This window comes from Armigeres subalbatus, chromosome 2 (genome assembly GCF_024139115.2).
Source record: "Armigeres subalbatus isolate Guangzhou_Male chromosome 2, GZ_Asu_2, whole genome shotgun sequence".
In the NCBI taxonomy this organism is placed as follows: domain Eukaryota; kingdom Metazoa; phylum Arthropoda; class Insecta; order Diptera; family Culicidae; genus Armigeres; species Armigeres subalbatus.
The window spans coordinates 235,504,088-235,528,274 of record NC_085140.1 but is presented as its reverse complement, the minus strand read 5'-3'; the positions used below and the strand labels follow the sequence as shown (position 1 = coordinate 235,528,274).

General features: G+C 38.6%; 1 protein-coding gene across 6 annotated transcripts in view; it reads right to left on the bottom strand.

Annotated features, from left to right (window-relative positions):
- The window catches only part of LOC134211909 (mucin-2), a 358,556-nt gene that overhangs the window by 121,071 nt on the left and 213,298 nt on the right, over positions 1-24,187 (bottom strand). The gene's annotated exons all lie outside the window — the stretch shown is intronic.

The window sequence follows — 24,187 nt, the reverse complement described above, 5'->3', positions numbered from 1 at the left end:
ATCGAATCACAAAATACCTCTGTTTTATTAGTCTCATCATTCGCATAATATAATTCAAGTACATATTGGAAAACAAGACGCCGGGGAATATAACTTAATCATAGACTGATTACATACCATATCATCATTGGGCGTGACAATAGGTCTAGGGGGTAATATTGAGTCATCAAGAAAACCCTGCAGGTCGGATAACAGCTGCGCTCAAAGAATAACCGTATTTTTAGGCTTATTTTGCTTTTAGATACATTCAATCCGTTCTCTAGTGTTGTTCTTTCGTGATCCATTTTCACCCCATTAAACATGTAGCTTGTCATCTACGGAACTAGTCATTTTCATTTCTTGTCATAACTGCACCAAACGCATTTATTTTAAATCGCCGTTATAAACAACTTTTTAAAATAAGTGAAATTTAAGTATAGGTCAATATTTACAGTAGTTAGTAAATTTGTTATTAACATTCTTATACACTATATATTTTTCACCCGACCCACTAAATAAACTAAATAAAATATGATATGTGGTGATGATTTTAAATATATAAAATTTTGTTCAACCATCGTTTATGAGTGACCCCTAAACATGAATTTCATACACAAATATCAAAATGAATGTTGTTGAACATTTTCAATTGTATTGTAACATCATTTAGAATTGTTCTGATGTTCGATTCCATAACGACTTGATGTGTCGGTTTTAACCACATGTGGTGTCGATCTTACCCGCACCCCAGTTGTTTGGGCTGGAAGATGGACTGTTCGCGTTTTTATCATAAATCAAATTCTATCAAGAAATATGGTCGTGAGACCTCATGGACTGATGCATGAAGAGCCAAAGTATGGTTGTATGAAATTTCTATACCGGAAAATTGCTTCATAGATTGGGAAACTGTGAAGTTGCTTAAGGTGTCGGTTTTACCCACTTTTCCCCTACGAGTCCCATCAACGTTATTCGGCTCTAGAGAAGAAAGCTTAACGCTGCTGCAAACGCAACAAGCGAGCGTGGGTCAGCGTGGGTGTCGACGAAAGCTGAAATTACTGACCATAAACCTCATGATGCCTGAGTGGTGTAACTAATGGGGCAGCCCTCACTACGGCACACATGAGACTCCCTCCTCAAAACCTCAGGGTCGGCATACGCGCTTGATTCTCTCGCGACCAAGAAAACACCTGAATACCGTTAGCAACTTCACCTACTTTATTCAGCACACAGGTACCTTCACTTCTCCCACTTCCTTATTCGGCTATCTCCTACCTTCTTCACCTTCTCACTACTCTTCTCTTGTTGGCGGGGCCCCTTCTCCGGTCCGCTGACCTCTAGGCCGTTCTTCCTACGTTCGCCTCCGTACTGCTTCCGACTCCACGACGATGTTCAGCCGCCTGTCCTCCTCCACCGAGCTATACGCGGACGAAATTGACGGCGTCGCGAAGCTCCGAATAAAATGGCGGCGTTCACGAACAATTGGGGGACGTTATGCCGGGGCTGATCCTTATTGGACGTTCGGACCGCTTTCGGGACAGCTTCCGGATCCTGGTACGTAATGTCGAGACGGCAACTGGTCACTACACGTTATCTGGCTGGTTCAACCGGAACAATCACGGGCAGCTCCGACGTTGAACCTCTTTTCCTGCGAGCATATTGGGGGAAAGTAAGTAGCGTCTTAGTTTTGGAGGGGGTTGGAGTTCTGGTCGAGGGTTTTTACCTGGATGATTTCTTTAGCTTCACAGCTTCCACTGTCTCACAAGTCTTCACCTTACTTCCTTCTACTTGATTATTAAAACTGGTTGTTTTTTCATACGTCTGTCGTGCTTGGATATCGCTTTGGAAATGATTCGAAGCAATGGCGCATATCCTTTCAGAACCCTCGACCAAGCAAACTTCCCCTCCAAGCCTTTTGCTTATCATGGCGCCTTCTACGCCACCCCCCAATGGCCGTCCAGTTTTCCGTGATCCTATCACTGGTGGTGAATAGCGGAACAATGTGTGGTGTGGCTGCATCCTTTCCGGTGGGTGATGGGTGGTTGTGATGCTTAGCGCATATTCAAATTTCTTCTTGGTTTTGTATAACATATATTTATTACACGGAATAAAAACGCGAAAATCTCACACATCTCGAAACGACAGACACACCACTGGTTACAGTGATTCAAGGATGATTCCGAGGATGCCGGTAGAAGATGGGACAGGTCAGTTACTCACCGACCCAATCGATCAACTTAAATGTTGTTTCGAGCACTTTGAACAACTCCTTCAAGTTTTGACGCCCGACCGACCATCAACATCTCGGCATATGGCCATCAACATCTCGGCCGCCGGATGCGATACATTACCCGCGAATGTTCCATCATTGCTGGATATTAAAGCAGCCATCCGAAGCATGAAATCCAACAAGATAGATTGCATTTCAGCAGAGATGCTTAAAGCTGACCCACTGCTATCTGCATCAACTATCAACTAATATCTGGGAAACCGCGACTTTTTGTCCGACTGAATGCAGGGCGTCTTAGTGATGGTCCTAAAAAAGAGGATCTCACTGTGTGTGATAATTGCGACATTACGTCACTTTGTATTGCTCTAAAAGTACTGTGCAAAGTTATCCTAAATCGGATACAGGAGAAAATAGATACGACTCTCCGACGACAGCAGGATTCCGCCCGGAAGGTCATGTATGAACCAGAGTATCATCCTGGAGCAGGTCAACTTATTCCAAGAGTGCCTCTTTTTGGTATTTATTGACTACGAAAATGCTTTCGATCATCTGAACCACGCAAATATGTGGTACGCCCTTACGCGTAAGGGAGTTTTGAACAAAATCGTTGGCCTCATCGAAGCGCAGTACGAAGCAGAGATGCATTCTGAACACGAGAACGCGTGTTCGTGTTCAAAACTTTCTAAACATAGCACACTGTTCAAGAGCACTGACCTAACATAGCAGCTTGTATCCTAAAAAAACAAATTCGCGACGGCATGCTACACATTTTTGGTCTAGTAATTCAACACGTAGGCATCTAACGGATAAAAATCAAGCATGCTCGTATGTTTATCATAGTTTCAAATCTAGGGAGTCTTCGTTACAATGATCGTTTTTGCATGTGTACCAACCCAGTGCAGACTTCAAGTTCAAAACTAAGAATACCAGGCACGCTCTTGGCTCATGTTCTGTTCAGGATGCATCTCTGGTACGAAGTTTTAAAAAATTCCTTTAGAGAGGCCTGCGTAGTGCGTAGTTCGAGTTTCAGGGGCATTCTCAAGTCCCTTCGAAACGCGTAGAGGGTTACGGCAAGGTGATGGTCTTTCGTGTCTGCTATTTAACATCGCTTTGGAGGGAGTAATACAAAGGGCAGGGATTGACACGAGTGGTACGATTTTCACGAAGTTCGTCCAGTTATTTGGTTTCGCCGACGACATTGATATCATGGCACGTAACTTTGAGAGGATGGAGGAAGCCTACATCAGACTGAAAAGCGAAGCTAAACGGATTGGACTAGTCATCAACACGTCGAAGACGAAGTACATGATAGGAAGAGGCTCAAGAGAGGTCAATGTGAGCCACCCACCACGAGTTTCTATCGGTGGTGACGAAATCGAGGTGGTTGAAGAATTCGTGTACTTGGGCTCACTGGTGACCGCCGATAACGATACCAGCAGAGAAATTCGGAGACGCATAGTGGCTGGAAATCGTACGTACTTTGGACTCCGCAAGACGCTCCGATCGAATAGAGTTCGCCGCCGTACCAAACTGTCTATCTACAAAACGCTTATAAGACCGGTAGTTCTCTACGGACACACGAGACCTGGACGATGCTCGTGGAGGACCAACGCGCACTGGGAGTTTTTGAAAGGAAAGTGTTGCGTACCATCTATGGTGGGGTGCAGATGGCGGACGGTACGTGGAGGAGGCGAATGAACCACGAGTTGCATCAGCTGTTGGGAGAACCATCCATCGTTCACACCGCGAAAATCGGAAGACTGCGGTGGGCAGGGCACGTAGCCAGAATGTCGGACAGTAATCCGGTGAAAATGGTTTTCGACAACGATCCGACGGGAACAAGAAGGCGAGGTGCACAGCGGGCAAGGTGGATCGATCAGGTGGAGGACGACTTGCGGACCCTCCGCAGACTGCGTGGTTGGCGAAGTGCAGCCATGGACCGAGCTGAATGGAGAAGTCTTTTATGTGCAGCACAGGCCACTCCGGCCTTAGTCTGATGATAAATAAATAGAGAGGCCTGCATAACGCAGCTACTATTCCTCATCGTAATTGACGAAATCATGGTGGGTGCGATTGACCGTGGGTTGATCTGGCAGCCTATTACTATGGAGCATTTAAGGCGCTCTGATATGCAGAGTAAGCTAAACGACCTGGCCGAACCCTCTGCGGAGGAATTCACCATCAACGGCAGAAAGACCAAATCGTTGGATATCAATATGAACAACCCCTCAAAATTTACGGTAGCCGGGCAAAAGCAGTGGAGAACGTCATAAAATTTCAATATCTGGGCAGCGTCGGACGGCGGAACCAAGATCGACATAGTAGCACGGATAAGAAGGCTTTGGCTACTTTTGTGAATTTACGAACTATATGGAGTGGAGATCCAATCAGATTAGTAATCGCGCCAAATTTCGAAAAATCAACTCCAACATGAAACTTTGGCAGCATGATCTATGTCCAAGGGCTTGACGATCCCTCTCCATGCCATCTGCGAGTTGTGGGGCTTGCCTAGGATGTGGTGGGGTTTGACTGTGGGCCCTGTTAAATTCCTATAAAAAACTGCAAGTAGGCCCCACCAAAGCGACCGTATGCCGCTCAAAGTGCACAAGCCCAAGTCCTGGTATCAGGTGGGACACAAAACAGACCTGACACGACGGGTCTCCGATGAGACAGGAGGTTTGCGCAGGCCCAATAAGCCGTCTGGAAAACCAATAATTACGAGCAATATAAGAGATAATGCGACTCGATATAATCGGCAAAGACCTAGGCGACGAATACAGGATCACGATTGGAAGCTTGGAACATGGAACTGCAAGTCGCTAGAACTTCGACGTCGTGGCGCTGCAGGAGATTTGCTGGACAGGGGGCCATCCAGAAACCACGTGGTCATATTTTTGAAGATTTTCAACCCCCCCTCCCCCCATGTGGCTTATCGTGGTCATTTGGCAGACCCCCCCTCCCCCCCTATGACCACGTGGTTTTTTTCAAGTACAAAAATTTAAAAAAAAACCTTATGTTACTAAATTATATGGTTAATCCGATCAATTTTGAAGATGGACAATTTCAATTGATTCAAAATTAAACTAAACCCAGCATGGAAATTATAAATTTTCATGAAGTCGAAAATTTTGATTATGTTATCATGTTGTAATGTGTATCAAGTATTAGGATATCTAGAACTCTTCTAGAATTTCTTCTTAATTTTTTTAATTTTAATTTTATTTTTAATTTTTTGATTAGTGTTTTTTTTTTAATAACTATAAAGTTCATCACTGAATATCCCTATAGATTCCTTAGAGTATTTGGGACCTTCCATAGCTCTGGAGCTACTGGAAATTCTTAAGATATTAACCTCAGCGAAGCATCTGAACTGAACTTATACAATGAAAGGTTTATCGGAGAATCACAAAGTTAATATGTAATATTAGAGATGCAAATGAAACCTCCTACTGTTGTTTCTTTTGAGTAGCATTCCTGTAGAAATTTCAGTATTGTTTTCAGAATCATCAATATTAGAAATAAATAATTATAATTTTTTTTTTAATTGTTCATTGCTAATATTGCTTTATTCATGAAAATTTTGTATTTTTCCGTTGAACATTTTGATTTCTTTATGGAAAATTCTTGTTTCATAATTGCAATTTTTGCTTTGCTAATTTATTATTGTTGTGTGTATTATTGTTCTTTATTGGCAATTTCCTATTTTATTATGGAAATTTTCTATTTTTTCTCTACTAAAGAGATTTTAAATCCAGAGCTGGCTCATCTCTCAAAATTTCTAATTCTTCATTGAAATTTTATTTTGATATAGACTCGCGGAAGCAAATGATGCCATACTAAAAATATTTTCTCGGTCACTCTGATGGTTCTTTGGAATAATTTTCCAAGGAACTTCTATTCCACATCTCGAATATGCTTCAGTCAATGGTCCTTTCATAAGCGACTCATAGAGAAATGGATGTATTATAGACAAATTATTATTTTGGAGTTCGGACCATTCGATTTATCCAATTAACCAACTCATGAATGATGTATGATATAATATCCCAGTAGGTCCATTGGGTTGATATGACTTCAATTATTATTTATACAAGCTACTACAGACTTTTTAGTTTATACAAAACGTCCTGGAACTACTTGATCATTCAAGTCCGTGAACCCAGTGCTTCTAAGGCCCTACAAAAACAGTTTGCGAACATACCTCATAGTCATTGCGCAACTTGCTGTTGACTCAAGACAATTTTGGGAACCTTGTCTCTTGGATCTCATGTTAATGGAAATTAGGGTCATATGCTTATTTCATCGGATTGGATATATACCGATGATGAGAACATTGCAAATGTCTTGATTGATCTGGTAGATTCGTGGGTTGAACTTGAGAGCATTTTGAAGTACCTTGAGCATCTCGTGTTCCTGAATATTAATCACTGGCTTAACCTTCAGGATGACTCATCTTATCTGACCACCCATCTGTTTAGAATGATTCAAACATTTAAACTTTATTTACACGCTCTTAGAATCGAAATCTTCCCAAGGTTTTGGATATCTGAGTTTTCATGGTCAGTCAAATTTGAGCTCCCATATTTTTTCTGTAAAGCCAATATCTAGATGAACAATTTTACTTAAGAAAATGGTAGCCTAGCTTTCTTTTGTGATTTTATAGACAATCTAAAACGCTGGGCATATATGACCCTTCATTCCTGAAAGGGTTGAGATTTGTTTTAGAATTCAATTATTATAACACTATTTTTTAGCCTAGATTATTTTAGGAATTGGAGAGTTTTTTTCTGGAACACTGCCACTTTTTTCATATCGCAGGAATCTCCTCAGTTCTAAGACCCTTTTATTAATTTAAAAGCATTTTATTTAGAATTTCATGTTGATTTTTTAAATGCAAGCTTCTCTATGTCATAACCTTTTTCATGCGCACTACTTGAATTTTGTGCATTTAGAACATTTAGGTGCATTATTATTTTTTTCGATCAATTATGATAATTATTCAATATCATAAAAACTAGGCTTCTTAAGCCTAAATTATTGTCTACATTTATTGCTTGGATTAATTTTAAATTCCAAGATCTTCTTAATTTTCAAGAATAATTATTCTGGAGTTGCAAGGGAATATTGATAAGAAATTTTTCGGAGTCTCCCCGGAAAATCTTTAGAATTTCAACGACATTTTTTCCGAAATTCTGTGGAAGAGTTCCGAAAAATGGTCGGTAGAAATTTTTAAGAACTAGAAGAATCCGTAGAAGGATCCGAAATGCATATTTACGATGAAAATTCCAATAAACATCAAATTCCGAAGAATTTCAAGTATAAAAAATCCAGCTTACTTTTTTACAAAATCTCTAAAGATTTTTTCCAAAATCCTGGACAATTTTAATGAATCTTCAAAGTAAATTCTCCTAAATTTCCAATGGAATTTTTTTTTTCGTTTTCCAAAAGAAATTCTTAGAAATTTTCAGCAGTTTTTTTTTATTTCCAAAAGAAATTATTCGGAATATGCCAAAATATTTGCGATGGCAATTCCTAAGATTTTCCTGTAGAAAATCGAAAAAAAGTTCATCTGAATCACAAATAATGAATTTCCCGAGGAAATTCCGATGTTTTTACAAGTGGAAATAACGAAAAAATTGTACTTTTGTAGTACTTGTGAAGGTTGTACTTTTGAAGCATTTTCAGTAGGAATTCCTTAAAAAATTAAATCAAAATTTTAAAGAATTTCTGATGTGAAAATTCCTTAAACTTTCTAAATCATGTACATCTTTGCATGGTAAAAATTTAAAGCAATGTTTAGCTGAACCTACAAAGAAATCAAAATGACATCCCGAAGAAGAATGAATTCCCGATGAAATTTTGAAATGATTTCTGGTTCAAATTCAAAAAACATGAACCTTGAGAATTCTAAAGATTTATTGTTTGAAAATCCAAAGAATTTTTTGAAGGTAATCCATAGACTCTTCCGTGGAAATTCTAAATAATGCCTCGAATAAAAAAAAATACTTGGAAAATTTAAAAAAAAATGTGATAGAACTCACAAAGAGCGTAAAAATGTATTCCGAAAAATTTTCATTTCAAAATTCCATAATTGAAAAAAAAAATCAACGGAAATATCAAAGTGTTTTGTGTGACATTGGCTCCATATTCCAACTGGAAGTTGGTCTGCTTTTCAACTATTAGCATTTCCTCAGTTATAAATTGAAAGTTTTTATAGGGAAACTGCTCCTTGAATTCATACCATGTACCCAAATCAATACCATTCGAAAACAAAGAATCGGTGCGCAAATTGTTTTATCTCTTTTTTTCTCTAGACTTTTGTGATTTTTTCAGCAGTGAGCACGCCGGATAACAACAAAACACTACACAAATTGAGCCTAAATTGCCTGTTTTGCGAATTTTATTGATATAGGAGCATGTTATTAATAATGGAACAGATACCCTATGTCAGCCATTGCACGATTATATATCTTGTGTAGCAAGTACGATGGATACACTATACCTAGGGTGTCGAGAATGTTTCCCACCCGAAAACATCCTAGACAGGAACGAGAATCGAACTCGTCATCTCCGGATTGGCAATCCTATGCCTTTGTTCGCAATGCTAACTGGAAACTGAACATTTTGAAGTGCACTCTTTAAAATGTTCGAAAAACTTCTTTTGTAAATGAAGAAGAATTTCTGGTGAAGATTCGGAAGAACTTGTCGAAGAAATTCATTAGAATGTTTTTCCACCGAAAATTATATGTATTTCCCACAGGACTGTTTTTAATTTTCAGACAGAATTCACATGGAATTTTTTTCGGAGTTTTAAGGAAAAAATTTCATTACTAATTTGTAGCAAAATTTCCAAGCAAAATTTTTCAGAGAGAATTGTTCAAAAAAAATCTGAATGCCAGCACTGTATCAGGATTGTATGAAGTAATGTCAATGTTTTTACAGGAAATTTCTTTACTTGATTTTTCCTGAATATCCACAAAAAAATTCTTATGAATTTTTCTTCTTCAGATTTTTTCTTGGATTATTGTAAAAACAATTTTTTTTAAAAATATTTTTCCATTTTTCCTATCCAAATTTTTTTTTGTGGAAATTAAGACTGAATCGCAACCTGTTTTTTCGTTTATTTATGTATGGATATAGGATCTAAGGCTAAGATGGTCAAATAATGCAGATATGCATCGGCGTTGCGACCGACGCTGCGTTATCGATTTTTCTCGATGCGCACCTACGTCTTTTTAACGCTGAGTTGAAAAGACGCTACGTGGGCATCGGCCCTTAGATGCGCTTTGCGTTTAATATTTAATCATTAAATTTTAATGATTTGTATTTTTTACACCGCTATTATTATTCACCAGAAGTTTTTCGTGTAAAAAAACCACGTGGTTCGAGAGCAACACTCCCCCTCCCCCCATGTGGCTTATCGTGGTCATTTGCCAAACCCCCCTCCCCCCATATATGGCCACGTGGTTTCTGGACGGCCCCCAAGACAGAAAGTGTGGAAAAGCGGGCATCGAGCGGCTACCTTCTACCAAAGCAGTGGCATCACCAACGAACTGGGAACAGCTCGAGTAGCACATTTGACACATATCAGTCACTGTGACTCATATGCGACCAAATCCAGTCACATTGGAGTTGCTGCAACCAAATCGATCTGAACTGTGCTACTTTGGCGGCTTTATAGCGCCAACAAGTGATTGGGTGGCAGCCAATCAACGCAAGGATGTGCAAGCTGGGGATAAAAGGCCGTTTCTTCAACTACAGCATCATCAACGTGCACTGCCCACACGAAGGGAGATCCGACGACGAGAAAGAAGCGTTTTAGACATACAATGGATGCCCACTGGGGGACGTCAAAATCGTCATCGGTGACATGAACGCACAGGTAGGAAAGGAGGAAATGTATAGACCGGTCATCGGATAGTCTGCACACCGTATCGAATGATAACGGCCAACGATGCATAAACTTCGCAGCCTCCCGCGGAATGGTAGTCCGAAGCATCTTCATTCCCCGCAAATATCCACAAGGCGACATGGAGATTACCTAACCAAGAAACGGAAAACCAAATCGACCACGTTCTAATCGATGGTAAATTCTTCTCCGACATCACGAACGTCCGCACTTACCGCAGTGCGAATATTGAATCCGAACACTACCTCGTTGCAGTATGCCTGCGCTCAAAACTCTCGATGGTGTACACGTGTCAAAGTCGGACGCCGCGGCTTCACATTGGGCGGCTACAAAACGGTAGACTAGCCCAATACTACGCGCAGCAGCTGGAAGCGGTACTCCCAACGGAAGAGTAGCTAGGCGCAGCGTCTCTTGAAGATGGCTGGAGAGGAGAGATATTCGATCCGCCATTGGCAGCACCGCAAACGCTGCACTTGGCACGGTGCCACCGGATCAGAGAAACGACTGGTATGACGGCGAATGTGAGCAGTTAGTAGAAGAGAAGAATGCAGCATGGGCGAGATTGCTGCAACACCGCACGAGGGCGAACGAGACACGATATAGACGGGCGCGATACAGACAAAACTCGATTTTCAGAGGAAAAAGCGCCAGCAGGAAGATAAAGACCGCGAAGAGACGGAGGAACTGTAGCGCGCTAATAGCACACGAAAGTTCTATCAGAAGTTGAACCGATCACGTAATTTTACCGTCTCCGGATCTCCAGGAAATCCAGAAGGAGATCGGCCGGCTGAAGAGCAACAAAGCCCCTGGGGTTGTCCAACTAACAGGAGAGCTATTTAAACACGGTGGTGAGGCACTGGCTAGAGCGCTGCACTGGGTCATTACCAATATTTGGGAGGGGGAAGTTTTGCAGCAAGAGTGGATGGAAGGTGTCGTGTTTCACATCTACAACAAGGGCGATAAGCTGGATTGCAAAAAAAGGGCGATGAGCACATTGATGAACGCCGCCTACAAGGTACTATCCCAAAATTTATGCCGTCGACTAGCACCAATCGCAAGCGAGTTCATGGGACAGTACCAGGCGGGTTTTATGGGCAAACGCTCTACCACGGACCAGGTGTTCGTCATTCGCCAAGTATTGCAGAAATGCTGCCAATAGAACGTGCCCACACATCATCTATTCGTAGTAGTTCGAGTTTCAGGGGCATTCTCGAGTCCCTTCGAAACGCGCAGAGGGTTACGACAAGGGGATGGTCTTTCGTGTCTGCTATTTAACATCGCTTTGGAATGGGTAATATGAAGAGCAGGGATTAACAATTTTCAATAAGTCCGTCCAGCTATTTGGCTTCGCCGACGACATAGATATTATGGCACATAACTTTGAAAAGATGGAGGAAGCCTACATCAGACTGAAGAGGGCAGCAAAGCGGATCGGATCATCAACACGTCGAAGACGAAGTACATGATAGGAAAAGGTTCAAGAAAAGACAATGTGAGCCACCCACCGCGAGTTTGCATTGGTGGTGACGAAATCGAGGTGGTAGAAGAATTTGTGTACTTGGACTCACTGGTGACTGCCGAAAATGATACTAGCAGAGAAATTCGGAGACGCATAGTGGCTGGAAATCGTACCTACTTTGGACTCCGCAAGACGCTCCGATCGAATAGAGTTGGGCGCCGTACCAAACTGACAATCTATAAAACGTTCATTAGACCGGTAGTCCTCTACGGACAAGAGACCTGGTCGATGCTCGTGGAGGACCAACGCGCACTGGGAGTTTTCGAAAGAAAAGTGCTGCGTACCATCTATGGTGGGGTGCAGATGGCGGACGGTACGTGGAGGAGGCGAAAGAACCACGAGTTGCATGAGCTGCAGAGAGATCCATCCATCGTTCACACCGCGAATATCGGACGACTGCGGTGGGCCGGGCACGCAGCCAGAATGTAACCCGGTTAAAATGGTTGTCGACAACGATCCGACGTGCACAAGAAAGCGAGGTGCGCAGCGGGCAAGGTGGATCGATCAGGTGGAAGATGACTTGCGGACCCTCCGTAGATAGCGTGGTTGGCGACATGTAGCCATGGACCGAGCCGAATGGAGAATACTCTTATATACCGCACAGGCCACTTCGGCCTTAGTCTGAATAAATAATAAATAATGAAATCTGTGTTGTTGTACACCAGTGAGACTTGGTGTGTATCAGCAGAGATCACGCAGAAACTACAAGTATTAATTAACCGATGTCTACGTTTTATAATTCGGGCTTGGTGGCCTCACAACTGGATCTCAAATGCTGAGCTCCATCAAAAATGCTATCAAAAATCGATACCAACAGAAATTCGAGAGTAATAATGGAGGTGAGTCGGCCACACATTGCGAGAGCGGAGATTAAGTGCTGGACTAGAATCCGGCGGGACATCGCAGCAGTGGCAGACCCAGCCCCAGGGACTCGTAGTGACGTAGCCTCAACAAAGAAATAAAGGAAGTCGACAGGAATCTGACTGAGCCCAGGTCTAGGTTAAAGCGAGCAGCCGCTTACGATGGAGATCTTTCAATTCGGCCCTAACGGGTGGCAACTAAACAATTGAAATGAAAAGAATAGGTCGGGATAAAAAATACAAAGAAGTATAGTTCAATCTGATATTTACAAAGAGTTGTCCTTAGTCTTGGACTAATGAAAATTGGCATGTGGTTCGTGGTTCTTATTGGTGGCAGCTTAGTCTTGCTAGTACGGTTCTACCACATAGATTTTCGGAATGCTGCTCCTAATCCTACTTATGAGTTGCTTCGTGTCTTTCGCCTTACATCACCTTTGTATACGGAGCACTGTAGACCAAAAAATGCTATGACAGTTAAACATATTTGATTGAAAAAACCAAACAATTTATGTAAAGAAGCGCTACATTCTGATAATAAATATCTAAATTTGAATTTTAATGATAATAACCCTTCAAAAACATATATATTTAACGGTTGTATTAGTAATTTTATGAGTTGGGCCATTTTGCCTAACGCTATGCGTTATGTACAGAGAATGTGAAATAACAACATCATTGTCCTCTCTTGGGGGCCATCCAGAAACCACGTGGTCATATCTTTGAAGATTTTTAACCCCCCCCTCCCCCCATGTGGCTTATCGTGGTCATTTGGCAGACCCCAACCCCCCCCCCCCTTTGACCACGTGGTTTTTTTTTAAGTAATTTAAAAAAAAACTTTATATAACTAAAACATATGGTTAATCCGATCAATTTTGAAGATGGACAATTTTAACTGATTCAAAATCAAACTAAACCCATCATGGAAATTATAAATTTTCATGAATTCGAACATTTTGATTATGTTATCAAGTTGTAATGTGTATCAGGTATTAGTATATCTAGAACTCGCACACCTTCGATGCATCAGGAGGAAACAAAAAAATGTGGACTCGCGAATATGTTATAAAAATTTGTAATGGTTTAGAAATATTCCAAAATATCCCTATATTTTTTATTTTTTTTATTTCTTTATTGGTGATTTTTTTAAAATAATTATGAAGTTCACCACTGAATATCCCTATAGATTCCTAAGAGTATTTGGGATATTCCGTAGCTCTGGAGGTACTGGAAATTCTTAAGATATATTAACTTCAGCGAAGCATCTGAACTGAACTGAAGGTTTTCTAAGGGCATACAAGTTTTATTCAGAATCTCAAAACTCTCTTCATTATGCCAAGATTCTATGATTCTAATCAGAACCGTAACACAATGTCCTTAATATTCCTTTGCCTGAATTATACAGTTTTGGCTTAAAATGCAAGTTTTCATTTTAAATCTACAGTCTTTAATATCTTTGGGTTCCTTTTGGTATTCTAGAATTTATTGTTATATTTTGGTATTTAACCCTCTCAGGACGATTTTTTTACATAGATTTAACGTAAATATTTAGGGGTTTCCACTCGAACTTGCCAGAACTAGCAAAGAAAGAACTAAAAAGTCGTACTTTTTTCGGGTGTCATAGGCCAAACTGCTCTGAAGTACATATCCTCGAAAGTATCAAAATCATGTCAAGAAACAAAATGTCCTAAGAGACCTAAGACATGATATTACGGAGTTTTGAAACGACCCGATCAACCAAGTCCTGAACGATGTATCCGTGCATCGCTAAGCATCCAAGCAGGTCCATTGAGCCAATGCGATTTCATTTATTACTTTCAAGACCTTCCATGAGTCGATGTTCTAAGATACGATATCGACTGAAATGAAAACTCAGCCTAAAAAATTTTAAAAAATTTCCATAACAATTAGGAAATTTCCAATAAAGAAATCATGAAATTAGCAATAAAAAATATCAAATTTTCTACAAATAATGCAAAATTTCCTTGAACAATTAAGAATTTTCCACACAAAAATAAATTAACACTATTAAACCAAAAATTACAAACATAAAAGAAGAATTTTCCATAAAGAAATCAAAATGTTCCACGGAAAAAATACAAACATTCCATAAATAAATGAATATTAGAAAAAAAATATTTCAAAATTTTCAACAAAATAAATATTTTTTTAACCAAAAATTAAAACCTTTCCATGAAAAAATCAATAATGAGCATTGAAAAAAAGGAAATTTTCTATCAAAGAATATGAAAAAGCAATAAAATTAAGCATTTTTCCATAGATTAACCCTTCTTTAAAAGCGTTTGAAGTTCATGGAAAATTTTATCAATTTGGTTGCTTTTCTTTCTTATTTTCTTATTTTTTATTGCTCTTTATTGATGTGAAAGAAACCCAGCATTGCCCAGGTGTTGCAAATGTCACAATGAACTATTTGCAGCACCGCACTCTAGATCAATTTCCGTGCGTTTGTTCTCTTTTCCTCAACAGCTGACCAAAAATTGTATTTTAATGACTTTTTACATTTCCCCGTTAAATTCACTTCATAAACTTTTTGTATATACAAACATTGCGGATCCCAAAACGAATCGATTAGGGAGAATCTTGCAAATCGGTCAACCGGTTCGCGAGTTAAATCGTCAAGAAGGAAATCTCAACTCATTTTTATTATATAGAGATTATGTGTAGAAAAAAATATTTATTTTGTGAAAAATTTTGTAATTGTTCATTGCTAATATTGATTTATTCATGAAAATTTTGTATTTTTTTCGTGGAACATTTTGATTTCTTTATGGAAAATTCTTATTTTACAATTGCAGTTTTTGCTTTCAAAAGTGCTAATTTATTATTGTTGAATTTTTTTTCGGAATTTACGCTGGAGTTGTTTTTTTTGTTTTTTTTTTTTTTTTTTTCGTTAACAATTTGTAGCAAAATTTCCAAGCAAAATTTTTCACAGAGAATTGTTCAAAAATCATTCGGAATGCCAGCACTTTATTAGGATTGTATGAAGTAAAGTCAAAGTTTTTACAGGCAATTTCTTTACTGGATTTTTCCTTAATCCCTGCCCTTTGGTTCAGAAAGGGTAAGGGCGCGTTCTGCCAACTTGGTCGAGGCAGATTTCAAGTGTGAACAAGTTACTATATGGACGTTCTAAAGTGCCTGAATGAAATGTGTAGCTTGTGAGGAGCCCTTGAAGATGTGATGTTGGATCAGTATCTTGATATTAATCAGAATTTATAATGTAAATTATTATATTTTTTTTTAATAACACTACTTTATTTCGTTACGTATTTAGTATACTTGAGTTTTAACTAAAAACACAATGTCAGTTTTGATCACAAATACAATGTCGGTAGTAATTACAAACTTATACTTATCAGTATTTTTACTTGATTCGCGATCCTAATTAAAAACTCCGATATAATAATATTCATAGTTTATCGCGTGTAGTCAGAACGTTTTGTTTAAAATTACAAGACCTAATAATGATCCATAATTTGCATCCGCTGAACCATTCTGAACGGCCGTATTGAGAATATCACCTATAACACCATATAATCCGGCATTGATGCACTGATTTTACGCATGTGCATGTGATTCAACAGACATCGTATCTTGGAGCCTTGAATGGTGGTGCAGACAGGTAGAGGTCCTTTTCATCAGTGATAATGATCTCTGCTATGCGGCAATACTTTTCTGAGGCGTTCCCTGATGATGATGAGTCGTAGCCACGCTAAAACATAGCTAGGTAGGAATTAAACAGTAGAAAATATCATCAAGACATTAATAGGGAATTGACTCTTGGATTCACTGAGTAGAAGTTTTATCAAAACTAGGAACGTGGCACCTTTTTATTTTGTTATGTCTCATTTTAACGAGCCATAATTAAAAATACCACAAATTAAAACGATGGTATGCAAACAATCTTACATTGGTCTCATTCTCGATATTTTTTTTCTAATACATAGGGAATAGGCGTGATGAAGCTGTACTTTGCCACCGAAAAGTGAATCCTATAGCTGACCACGACCCATAAAATTACAGTAACGCTACGCTTGTATGTAAGGCTTTGAGACTATTAGAAAACTTAAAGACCATTTCTTCACGTTTGTTTAACTCTTAAGCGGTGCTTACTTATACGCTTGAACTAGGATACCTGTAGCAACCTTTAGCAACCCACCTTTAGTGACCTTTAGCAATAGAGACAATGAACTGACATCAAAACGTAACATAATCTACAATGAGTATAGAATTGAACTGAATAACGTAGAAAACATAAGATAACTAAGACAGACAGAGTAATAATGACACAGTGAGAAACATTCGACATAATTATAACTAGATTAACAGTAGATCCATAGACATAAAGATCTACCATAAGACTTCCTAAACCTATCAAAAAATCGAAGCTCAAGAAATGTCTGTAAATTATTACCTGTTGAATCTTATTCGGAGGCGATTTCGAAGCTTTTGAAGATCAACAGGCTTATAGCAACAGTATTCGGTGTTGTTGGCCTGGTAAATAGACTAAATAGATTCCAAAATTAATTTTAAACGAGTCATATTTATCAAAATCTAGTGCGTTATTATTGTTTCAAAATGCATTTCTATTCGAGTTTTCTCTCTTTGTCATCATATCTACAAAAAGACTGACTCTCGCGATAGATTATAAGCTTATTATTTTTTGAGCTTCATTTGTTTGATGGAAACTGCAAATTTAGAAGAAAAAATGACTGACTAGTTTTTGTTTGCATTAACATTGTAGTAGGGATAGTAGTGATGATTGCTGATCTCGATGAAATTGTGAAAAAAATGGTTGTTGATATGAAAATGGTGATGTTGTGTGTTTATGCAATTGTTAGTGAAAAGGTTAATACACAAGTTGATATTGGTGGTGTAGACATAGTGACAAAAGAAGCTAGGTAAAAGACAGAGTTGATTTAAACGGGATGGGAACATGTTCGCAGTGAGTATGAAGAATGAAATGCAATATTGAGTTGAGGTGCTAGAAGTGGGAATTTTTTTTATAATTGTACTAGAAATAATGTAAAATATTCGGTACATGTCCAATGAAAGCTAGTAGAAGTGTCGGTTCTTATATGATATATAACAGCGCTGTTTTGAAGATCGATTCATTGTGTGTGTGTTTATGACAGGGACAATAGTAATTATGATAGTGATGGTGGTGAAAACGATAATAAGTGATGCTACCGGGATTATTTTGTAGAAAACTATTTGAATCAGGCCTTAACAGTGGCCATTTGAGCAACGTAGCTTAGAAACGTCTGTTAATGATCAAAAATAGAGGCTCGTAGAAGCAAATTTAATCATCGGATCAACAGGGAATAGACCTAGTGTTAAGTTGGAGTGATGAGTGATAGTTATAATGATGAAAACGGTGATCAGTTATGTTATTAAAGGGGACTATTTAATAAAACTATTTGGATCAGGCCTAAAACAGTGACCATTCGAGCAACGTGGCTTAGGAACGTCTGTTATTGATCTAAAATAGAGGCTCATAGAAGCAAATTTAATTACCGTGGAGAATAACAGGGATGGACCCGGAGTAGAGTTTGAGTCGAGAGACTGCCAACGGGCTACATGAAAAAAAAAAAAAAGTTTCTTTACTGGATTTTTCCTTAATATCCACAAGAAATTCTTTTGAAGTTTTTTTCTTGGATTATTGTAAAAACATGAACATTTTTAAAAATTGTAGCTGCAGACCGCTAATGCCATCTGCGGCGGTGGCGCGGCGGATATTTTCTTTATATTTTCCCATTTTTCCTCTCCAATTTTTTTGTGAAAATTGAGACTGAATCGCAACCTGTTTTTTCGTTTATTTTTTTATGGAAATGGGCTAAGGCTAAGATGGTCAAATAACGCAGATACGCATCGACGCTGCGTTACCGGTTATTTTCGATGCACACCTACGTCTTTTCAACGCTGAGTTGAAAAGACGCTACGTGGGCATCGGTTCTAAGATGCGCTTTGCGTTTAATGATTTGTATTTTTTACACCGCTATTGTTATTCACCAAAAACTTTTCGTATAAAAAAAGACCACGTGGTTCGAGAGCAACACCCCCCTCCCCCCATGTGGCTTATCGTGGTCATTTTGCAAACCCCCCCTCCCCCCATATATGACCACGTGGTTTCTGGACGGCCCCTTGTAAATGTTGGGACAAACTCAACTCTCTTTGAAATCGGTTCGGCTTTTGTACTGATACTTTGTTGACAAAAAAAAAACACCATTCCCATGGGAAAATGTTTGGGAAAATATCAACTCAGTTTTCATGCCGATGGAGGCTAAATCGAAATTGTATCGTTACGTAAATGATCTAGTTCCCAACAAAGAAAAATTATTAAACTACGGTATAGGTCGACTACAGAATGTTAATTGTGATGTCTGTTCATTACCAGACAATAATAAACATCGGCTAATGAAATGCTCTAATTCACAGCAGATCTGGAAATGGGTGGAAGAAGTTTTAGCAAAACATTTGAAGATACGTTTTCAAAATCCAGAAAATATTCTCTCGTGGAAAATCAATCCAAAAAATTGAAGACAAAACGCAGCTTTGTTTGTTGTAAGTAGGACCATTAGTTAACCTTGATTTAAGAGGAAACGTGTTTTTGTTCAAAAAAGAAATAAGAGAAATGAGATGGAATCACGCAAAAGTGTTTAAAAAGCATTTTTGACAAATATTGAAATTTTTGTTAAATAAAAAAAACTCGCAGTAAGCATTTGTCCCAAAATGCAACAGAATAGGACAACGATCGCCTGCCGCGCATTTTGAGAAGTAGTCGATTTTCGATGCTGTTTTTGGTTAAATAAGTATCAGTTATCAATGTTTAGACATGAACTTAACCATCTGTTGACATAATTTGTGTTTTACTTCTGAAATATACAAGTTATCACAGTTTGAAAAGTTCACAACAATTATCTCTCCATGTTTGTTGTAAATAAAATGGAACGCAACAATGTCTTTAATCTTTATCCTCAGCAGATGAGGACAAAGAGTTATCGCTATTCTCTTTTGTTGCTTGTTTTTTGCATTTTCCAGTGACAATTACATTTCTTGGTTATGCATGGTTCTCCCCTGTACACGTATGAGAGACCACTTTATCATTATGTTTTGGCTTTCTTCCTGTAGCCAAAGAGCAGTAATTCTGCTCTGAATGGGCACAACCTTGTCCAAATCCTTATGCTTGTCTCTTCTAACTATGCTTTGCCGATATTAGTGATTAGTTGATATTAGTGCCGAAAACAGAAAAACAAACATAATAAACTTGATTTGATTGCATTGAAATATGAACATTTGCTTCAGCGAAGAGCGCGAATCATCAACCATGCGTCTCCGTTCAATACTTCTTATATTTTGCTTGCCTACTTTGCTGTTACTGATCGACCACAAATTAGCCCTTTGCAGTGGATTATCCCACAAACTATGCCGTTAGCTCAACTTGTTGTTTACAAACAAATTGGACGTTCGCTAATAACATCTAATCGCGAAAGAAAAAATAACAAGAAACAAGTCAATCAGCATGTGATTCATTTATTCCAAATAGAATGAATATAGGATTTGGTGAAAAAAATAACAGTAACAGACGAGCCCCATATAGGAAATATGTGTAAATAATTCAGTTGTAGTTTACTGCACGAGATCATGAGATAACTAGGCGTAAGTGTTCATAATTCAATTACAAACGGAATAGGTAGACATTAATTTGGAGTAGTCCCCATTGGACCCTGCTAGTTCGCTCTGTATAATATTAACTGAGCTCTTTCCGTTACTTTTCCTAAATGCGGTACTCACAGGGACGTAGCAAGGATAATCCACTACCTTTATAAGTTCACTCCAGTCGCGAGCCGGCACAAATCCAGCGCTTCAACGAAAAAGTGCAGAATAAAAAATGATAATTTACATATTTTAGTTACAACATTGTAGGGTAGCACCTACGAGCTACGTGAAGAAGCCGTTCTCACAGGCGGAGGAAAACGTGCTGCAAATGTTCCATTTGGGTATTGTTTTTAGGAAGTTTTCCGTTTTTTCCGAGAGTATGTGAGTGGAATGTGGATGCTGGAACAGTGATGATGATACAGATGATGACTATAATGATGTTCGCTCGTTATGAATGGAAGGCTCGTTACCAGCTCAGTTGAGGCGACAGACATTGTATGATAGTAATCGTACCATAAAGGTGGGTTGCTCTGGGTTTTATTTTTTCAGAAGAAAGAGCATGCTGCACGTACGTGTGATAGATTATCCCACTCACAATGAGTACTTTTTACTCTATAAAGTTTTTTTTTCATTTGAACTATAATATGTAGTAGTAAATTATAGTACTATGATTTTTAATGTTTGTACAAAATATAATAAAATAAAATAAAGGTAATAAACTATAATAGAGATCGTCTGTCGTTCTCTCGAACATTTAGAGTGCATATTTGTGTATACGTACGGGGTTGCGATGACATTTTTAGTTCCCAGCCTATCGAAGCAAAACATGATTTGACTAAAATTTCAGGAGAAACGCCTTTGCGACACAGATGCGTTGTCCTAAGAAATGCCAGTTAGCATGAGCTTGATTTATTTATGTTTTCCGAAAATAAAGCAGCAGAACTCGTGACCCGATTTCGCAAATTGGACAGAGTAAAGTGGGCAAGTTTGCACACGGGGTAAGAGTACGCGCTAGGGTTCTTTAACAACATGAGCATAAACAATAGTCCATATTCTCTGGTTTGAGCTAATCACCGTCCATATTGTATGTGTTTGACACATCATTACCGGACCGTATATGGGAACAAACATTTTTATTGTTGTTTTGTGGACATATAAGGTAATTTGTATCTTCAGTAGTTTAAATGTAATGTTTTCATAAACTATCTCGATTTCATCAGTTTAAGGATTCGCCAATTTATCAATTATTCGCAGTTTATTTCAACAGCTTTAAGCATTCAAACATATTTTAATTGCCATCTTGCCCATCTTTACCGGTATTGACGGCAACAAATAATTTGAAAATACCAATGCAGTGATAGAATACATAATGTATGTATAATGTATGCGTTTATTTGTTATGCCTACATACTTCGTTTTAATGTCAGAACGTTGTTGTATATTATCTATTAAAAGTTTTTTCTTTTGCCTAAAAACCGCATGTAAAATAAAAATATGTAGAACAGCCACAACATAGAACATGATGAAAAATCCCTTTTTAACGGCAAAGGAATCTCGCATCAATAGAACTGCGCGAACTATCTATAGTAGCCTATAGCAAACCGTGAAAATGGGTAAAAAATGCTGTTTTCATAATATTTAGAGAAAAACCTTTGCCACGCTGAGCAATGCGAAGGGCAGCAGTAAAAATGTCGAACAATCTCTCCCTCGCCACACTTGTCCCATCTGGCCGATCTATACAAGTTTTCCGGAGCTCCCTCGTCCATCATTTATTTTCCCATTGAAGGATGAGAAGTGTATTTCTCGCAGCATAAAAGGTTGCTTTTGATAGGATCGTCGGATTATGAAAATGAAAACGGTAGCTCATCGTCCATGATTCCCTTTGCTGCTGTCTCATCTTCCTGCGATCCATCCGTTGCTTCCCTATTGATATGGGGTGGTGAACTATCTCATACGAGGGGCATGTAAGCCAGGTACGGTAACAGCTCTCCCGCACACAGCCGGCTCGGTTGACAGATGGTTCCGACCGACATGGCTCATGTTTAATATATTCATGCTTGTCCGTCGGAGATGGTTACATAAATAATCGACGTGAGCTGACAGATGGGATGTGACTTTGTATGACGGCACCACTTCAAGAAGCCATCGGATACTTCTCCAGCAAGATGTAGGAACCTGCACCTACCTGAGACATCATCAGCCAGCGAACTTCGGTCGTTTATATCCATTTGATAGGTTTTTCCGATCGGCTGAATAATTTAAATGGGAGAAGACGAAACTGCTATAGCCGTTTGCTGGGCAGAGAAGTAGTGTGTTTTAATATTCGTTATCTAGCCATCGGAGGAAGCTCAAAGGAGGAGGCTCTTTTGTAGTCTTGACCGAGATAAGAAAGCTGTTTTGGTGAGGTGATTGCATGGAAAATCATTTCCTTGACTTGAAACGATGCCTCTTGAATGCTGCGGAAAGGGTGATTAGATCGGATATTCGTAACCATTATATGTGAGTATTCGTAGATTTGGTATACAAACAACAAAATGAGTTTGAATACATATTGTATAAATGATAGAAGGAAGAACGCAACATTTTTGACAGACTTATTGAAATACAAGTTACATAAAACTACTTATTCCTGATTTTGTAATTTTGTTTGAATCATGTATTGTCATGTTTCTGGCATTCATTGGCTAGTGTGGGCAAATGTTTCGCTAGCATTATTTAAGGGTCAGAGACTCTAATAATCTACCTCTTCAGCAGTTTTTAGATTTGATTGATTACACGTATCAATGGTTGCTACCCCGTAATTGGCCAGAATCAGTGAAATTGCACAATGCATGCCCTATCTCTTCTTCAAAACTTAAACTTAGAGAAGTGATGCTTATCAAATAGTCAAAAAGCCTGAACTGAGGTCTTGTAAAATCCTTTTCCTGGCAAATATTGGGTGTCATGTAACAATTTGATCTGAATAATTTTCCAACTCTAGTCGTAATCTTTCAAATGCTTTGTTGTAACCGTGAATTCCGAGATGCACAGGACTTACTTTCTACCTTATGGAAGTTTCTCATTCTTACAGCAAATCATATAAAATCATCAACATAAAAAAAATAAAAAATAACAAATGAAAAAAAAAAATTAATAAGAATAAATAATAAATAAATAATGACAAACATAATCATAAAATCATTATCATATCTAAATCATCAACCTGCAGTCGTCTCGATCATGTTTGGAGCCTCTCTCAGGTAAGTATTTCCCTTTTGCTGAATACTGCCAACAAAATTTATTCGCCCGGTTCTGTGTTCGAGAAGCGGGATTTCAAAATCCAATTCTAGTCAAGTACAAAATAAGTGTTGTTGCTTCTGGACTTCATATCATAGCTCCTATGTCCATCCCACAAAAAAAAACAAAGCAATGAAAAGCGATTTGATTCGTCTTTTTCTTCTATTTTTTTTCAGCACGTATATTAGCAAAAAGAATCGACGAAATTGGTGCTGTATTTCTATGTTTCGCGATGAGATGAATATATTTTCAGTGAGATGGAAAACGGAACAGTTTCCCTATATAGTATCTCGCTTCTACAGATTTTGTGTTCTTTAATATACACCGACCACCATAAGCAATAACCCCTGAACAGCACACATGTGGTACAGAGTTTTCTGCAACCAACATACAATTGAATTCGGTTGCATTGGAATTTGCAGCAACCAAATTGGTCCCACTGCTAGGCCCATGTCTTGGATGGATTATCATTGCACCGATAATTATACTTATTGACGACATGTGACTACAATCATCACTTTTCCAAGCTTCTATAGATTTTTTAGATAAGATCAACCATTGCAAATAATTAGACATAACCCTTTTTTTAATTTTAGTTGACGAATGTAAATTTTTCGGGAAAGTCGTTTTAGTCGCGTTTTTTTGGGATTAACGTATTTTTACACGCATTTTTATGCGTTTTTTAACGAATACGTATCCTCCGCGTAAAAACCGACTGCAGTTTCCGCAAAATGTTGATGTAG